This window comes from Gadus morhua, chromosome 5, assembly GCF_902167405.1.
Source record: "Gadus morhua chromosome 5, gadMor3.0, whole genome shotgun sequence".
Classification (NCBI taxonomy): Eukaryota; Metazoa; Chordata; class Actinopteri; order Gadiformes; family Gadidae; genus Gadus; species Gadus morhua.
The window spans coordinates 1,309,815-1,316,135 of record NC_044052.1 but is presented as its reverse complement, the minus strand read 5'-3'; the positions used below and the strand labels follow the sequence as shown (position 1 = coordinate 1,316,135).

Genomic DNA, 6,321 nt, shown 5'->3' with positions numbered 1-6,321 from the left:
AGCAACATTTTACGCGCGTATCTCGCGTAAAAAGTACGCGAGATACGCGTCTGGTGTGGCCGCACCATTAGGGACCGTCAGCAAATTACACTCACCGACTGGTGGCAGAGACGTTACCATGGAATTGTTTCAGGAAATTAATCACACAAATATATTGCAATATAGTTTTTTAATCATAATGCAGTTAATAATTTAATATTCGACAAAAATCGACTAAACTATATGTAGCCGAGCTAAATTTAATTTGATTTTGTTTTATTTTTTTATCATTGTTCATACCTTTTTTATTGTGAACTCCACCAAATATTGGTTCCTAAGTAAGTTGATTTCGTTGTTCCGTATGGCATGCCTTTTGTTTCCCTGGGGAGTGGTTTGGCGTTGCACCTGTGTGTCTAGCGTCTGTAGCTGTGTTCGAAATCGTTCCCTATCATGGATGTAGTGCACTAAATAGGGTGCACGCCATTTTGTAGGGTGTTCGAATTCTCAGTGGTCCACTATATAGGGCACTACATAGTGGACTTAAAATAGGGTACATACGATGTTCCCTACATGTTACTCCCGTATACCACAATGCAATGCGGTTGTATTTTTCCGGAGGAAAAGAAGAAGCTGAATAACCGCGAAAACGAATACATTTAATGATGGAGTCTCCGGCTTTCATTTAGAAATGTCAACAATTTATTTGGGATTTAACATAGAAAATGTAACATTCAAAATTAATAAGAAAAACCTTGTTCAAGGAAATGTAACATTCAACATCAATACAACCTCCAGCTTTCCTCAAGAGTCCCGGTTTGTTTACATGATGTGGGCGCATCTGTCTGCGTCACACAAATACCCGGCGCATTTACTGACGCAAATGACGTTTAGAAATGTTCAGCGTAGTGTCCGAATTCTCGTTCCCTATTCCCTATATAGTGCACTATATCATGTACACTATATAGGGAATAGGGAACGAGTGTATAGGGAACGATTTTGAACACAGCTAGTGAGCGCTGATGCACGGAGCTGATGAGTTCGTTTGTGTCTCTCTCCGTTAGATTTTTGTTAACCCCTTGTTTGTTGCCCTTGAACGGCTGTGGTGGTTCACACTGCTTTGAGACGTGCTTTTAGGCACGCGGGAGAAACTGGTGCGTAGACAATTTAATTGAACTGTTGGAAGGGTGGATTTTGATTAACTCGTAACCTAGCTTGAGCCGGTGGTAGCTTAGTTTTTTTCCCGCCTTGATATTTCAAATGCGGTTGTTTTATCCGGTATGTGTGGTCAATTGTTTGCTTCCTTTGTTTTGTAGAGTGGAGAGTGATATCCCGGATTGTGTGTGACGCCCGTGTTGTTTTGTCTCCTTTGGAAAGGTATGCCTGTTATGTGTCTTTGTTTATGGTAAAATATGTAAAATGAGTGTGAGGAAAATGACAATTCTCTATTATATTTTATTTCCTTTATTAGTGTATATATTTAATATACTGTCTTTTTATTTAATTTATTTATTTGAGATCATTTTTATGCTTTGTTTACATTTTTATAATTTATTCCCTACATGTGTGACGGGGTGAATTATTAGTTTCAGTATAGACTTAGGAAACATTTAAATATTCATTGGTTACCTGCACATTACTTTACCATGGTGTGTGGAGGGGGTGGTGTGTTGAATGGGCGTGGTCTCACACTGGAGCTTAAGGCTAGAGAGCTGGACCGAAGTCCCACCACCTGCATCTAATGCGTAATTGGACGAGCGAGCGTGTTCATTCACACTGATCGGCCCATCGCCGCGAACTGGGGCTACAGAGAGCAAGTACCTTGCCCAAAGACGTGGCGTGTCGGGATTCATTGCGCAAGGTAGCCACTTGCATAATTGGACGAGCGAGCGTGTTCATTCACACTGATCGGCCCATCGCCGCGAACTGGGGCTACAGAGAGCAAGTACCTTGCCCAAAGACGTGGCGTGTCGGGATTCATTGCGCAAGGTAGCCACTCTTTAGTCTAATTGCACTTTAACAATACTGTTTACATTTCCCGCATATGTATGGCAAATGGTGTGCCATACGTATGATTGATTTTATGTTTAACCTACTGTATAATACAGGGAATGTTTAGCTGAAGATGATATGCTTTTATCTGTGTGCTGTGTGTAATTATGTGTGCTTTTGGTCTGTTCCAGACGTGGCGTGCTTCTGAGTGTTTGTGTCGCTTTCTCCCCTGTATAGTTGACCTCCAAGCTTCTGTGGGAACTTAATTATTATAACTATTTTGGTTTGAAGTTCATTTCCTTTTTGTTTCTTTAAGGCCTGGTCGAGAGCGCGTGTTCCCCATTAACCTATGTTCATGGTAGCTCATGCCAATAAGTTTACTGTGGTTTGTCATTTGTATTACTATTTGTTTAAAACATCTTGTTGTGCTGTGAATCGCCATCTTTGGAGTGCTGTGCAATAACTGAACTGATTGAAGATGATTTTGGGCGACTGTTTTTGTGTGACGTTGCCACATTGATGTGGGTTGCTATTGAGTTGCAGGTAGCGCAACCATGACCAGGTCTTACCTCTTTGTTTATATTTACTATATTTATTGTGCCATAATAAATTAAGATTTATCTTTTCTATACCAGCGTCTTTGTGGGTCCTTTAAGATCTGTTGGGGAAGAACTATAGAACTAGATTTTCACTATATTACATCTGGCGTTGTCGGCAGAGGATCCAAAGACTGGTTATAGATTTTTTTTTTTATTTTATTTTTTTTCTCTTATTTTGTTAATTTTCGTTTGGTATTGGGATTGAGGCTTGGAGGCGGGGAAGTTGTTGTTTCAGGGGAGAAGCGGCAGCACACTCGCATCGTGGGACATCGTGGGAAGTCTGTTAGTAAAGGACACGCTGAAGACCAGCCCAGAGTTTAAAGACAATGTCAACCCCTGAGGGCATGGAGGAACTGCAGGGGTTAATGGACGAAATTAGACAGCTTCGGGCTGAAAATGAACAATTGAAATCACGGAGACAGAGCCAAGACGGTGCAACACATGGGTCGACATCGAACAGTGAGTCCCATGCACCATCGGCTGCTAGTAGTTCTGAACAATCTACATCTAATAATGCATCAGAGGCTTTGGTGCACACACGTTATGTGTATGTCCCACGAGAAAGGAAATGTTCTAAATTCACTGGTAAATTGTCTACAGACCTACTTTCTATTGATCAATGGGTCAAAGAGGCCCGTAGATGTCTTGAGGCTAGGCCAATGTCCAATGCGGAACAAGTGTTGTTTTTGTATGACCATTTGGAGGGGGGTGCAAAAGCCGAGGTGGATTTTCATGACGCTTCAAATAGGGACACAGCTGAAAAGATTATTAAGATATTGATTGACAATTTCAGTTGTTCGCAGTCCTACGTAGCAGCACAGCTGTGTTTTTTTCAACGCCATCAAAAAGAGGGAGAATCTTTACGGGATTTTTCTCATGAGATAAAAATTCTAATGGATGCAGTCATGAAAAAAACTCCTGGTGGGCTTTTAAATTCGGACAGGGTTTTGCGCGATCAATTTGCTGAAGGTGTTAACGATGACATGCTGAGAAGAGAGTTAAAAATACGGCTAGCACTAGACCCTGATATGAGCTTCCTCGCACTTCGGGGGGTAGCGATTAAATGGATGGAAGAGGGAAAGCAAGGGACTAAACCCAGACCGAAAGCCTTTTCTTTTGACATGCATGCTTCTATGGGGGGTGGACAGGGTGCAGAGTCTAATGCAATAGTTGCTAGTAATAATGAATTGACTGATCTCAAGGAGTGTCTTCGCCGTCAGCAGGCGCAGTTGGATGCCATTCTGACACAGTTGAATACATCTCGCCCACAGGCTAATCAAAGGGGTGGGGGAAGCACTTCTAAATCGTATCGTTTTCAACAAGATGGCAGGCCAATCTGTATGCGCTGCGATCGGGCTGGTCATATAGCCCAATATTGTCGTGTAGATGTAGAGTCCACTAAGGTAACCGCTCAAGGAGTGCCACAGAGGGCTATGACCCACAATCAACTAGTAGAGCAACCCATGTCTCTGCAGCCTCAGGGAAACTAGCGCCCCCTGGTGTGTGGAGTCAAACACCAGGAGGTGCTCCCTCCGGCTCACATCGTTTGACACCTAATGACCCCAGCCCTATGCCCCAACTCATAGGCCAGTGTCCCGTGGTTCATATCTCAATGGGGGGGGAGGTAGTGCCCTGTCTTCTGGATACGGGTTCTATGGTTTCCACTATAACAGAAACTTTTTTTTTGGAAAACTTTCAATCATGTAACGAGTCGCTCAAACCCTGTAACTGGCTGCAACTACAAGCCGCTAACGGTTATGAAATTCCATACTCGGGTTATGTAGAACTGGATGTTGTAGTGTTGGGTAAAACATTTCCTAGTATGGGTATTCTAGTAGTACGTGATCCAGTTGACCCTTTCACCCGACAACAAAAACAGGCAGTACCAGGACTCATAGGGATGAATATAATCCAAAGTTGTTACAAAGAATTGTTTGCAGATCTCCACCTCACCCTTTCCAAACCGTCAAGGGATAAAGACGGTAAGGCTTGGCAGCAGGTCTTTACCACATGCCAATCTATCGAACACCTTTGTAGTAAAGGGTACTTAGGTAAGGCTAGAGTGCAGGGGGGTGCAGTACGTATTCCCCCGGGATCTCTTAAGCTCATTCCCCTAGTTTGCCCCAGCGCTGCCAAGCTGTCCCTTCATTCTGTGTTATTAGAGCCCCCGTTAGACGACACCCAGTGGCCCGTGGGTTTATTAATATCTAAAGCGTTATTGTCAGTGACTAAGGGGGTGGTAGAAGTACCCGTGACCAATGTAAGTTCACAAGAGGTGTGGCTTCAACCACACACTACTTTGGGTGAGCTTCACATCGTACAAGTGATGTCTGCAGGGTGTGCTGTGGATATTGTGGAGGGGGGCAGTGGGGGACAGGTTGCCATAGTTCAGTCGGCAGAGGTACAGGCCACTCCCTCAATAGACCTCTCCAATCTGTCATGGCCCATGTTATCGGCAGAGCAAGAGAAGCAAGCGAAGGCACTTATCCACCAACATAATGGGGTCTTCAGTCGAGGGGAAGGAGATGTGGGGTGTACCACTCTAGTCGAGCATCAAATCCCTCTCACCGATGACACCCCCATCCGACAGAGATACCGCCGCCTGCCCCCGTCCCAGTATGAGCAAGTAAAGGCCCATATCCAACAGCTGTTGGAGGCTGGGATTGTCCAGCCTAGTTCTAGCCCCTACTCATCACCTATAGTCATTGTACAAAAGAAAGGGGGTGACATGAGACTCTGCGTTGACTACCGACTTCTGAATGGTAAGACAAAGAAGGACGCATACCCATTACCTAGAATAGAAGAGTCTTTGGACGCACTGACGGGAGTGAAGTGGTTTTCGACTCTGGATCTTGCAAGTGGCTACAATCAGGTGCCAGTAGCAGAGGCTGACAAGGCTAAGACTGCATTTTGTACACCATTTGGCCTGTTTGAATTCAATCGCATGCCATTCGGTCTTTGCAATTCACCAAGCACTTTCCAGAGGTTGATGGAGAGAATTTTCGGAGATCAAAGCTTTCAGTCACTACTTTTGTACTTAGATGATATAATCATCTTTTCCTCTTCCTTTGAGGAACACCTGAAGCGCCTGGAACTTGTCCTAACCCGTGTACAAAATAACCATCTCAAACTAAAACTGTCCAAATGTCATTTCTTTCAAACGGAAGTGAAGTATCTGGGGCATGTAGTTTCTGCGTCAGGGGTAGCGACTGATCCAGATAAAATTAAAGCCGTAGCGGAATGGAAGCAGCCGACGACTACGAAGGAATTGAGGTCCTTTTTAGGATTTGCGTCCTATTATCGTAGGTTTGTGGAGGGCTTTGCAAAGGTCGCCGCGCCATTGCATCGTTTAGCTGCTACGGTGGAGGCAAGTCAGAGCAAGGCCAGAGCCCGGGTGAACACTCTAGGAAGTCTGTGGACCCAGGAATGCCAGCAGAGTTTCCAGACCCTTAAAGACCAGCTGATCAGTGCACCAGTCCTAGCTTATGCTGACTTCACAAAACCATTCATTCTAGAAATTGATGCTAGTCATGCAGGACTCGGGGCCGTTCTCGCCCAAGATCAAGATGGGCAAAGGAAACCCATCGCCTTTGCCAGCAGAGGCCTCCGCCCTACAGAGAGGAACATGTCCAACTACAGTTCTCGGAAACTGGAGCTGTTGGGCCTAAAATGGGCCGTAACCAGTAAGTTTAGAGAGTACCTGCTGGGTGTGAAATTTGTTGTCTTCACAGACAATAATCCACTAAGTTATTTA

The 6,321-nt window shown here is 44.5% G+C and overlaps 1 long non-coding RNA gene across 1 annotated transcript; it reads left to right on the top strand.

Annotated features, from left to right (window-relative positions):
• Positions 1-1,538: 1,538 nt before the first annotated feature.
• LOC115544205 (uncharacterized) lies at positions 1,539-2,597 on the top strand. The gene is made up of 2 exons (XR_003976820.1): positions 1,539-1,837; positions 1,966-2,597. It is a non-coding gene; the product is annotated as an uncharacterized LOC115544205 (long non-coding RNA).
• The last annotated feature ends 3,724 nt before the right edge of the window (positions 2,598-6,321 follow it).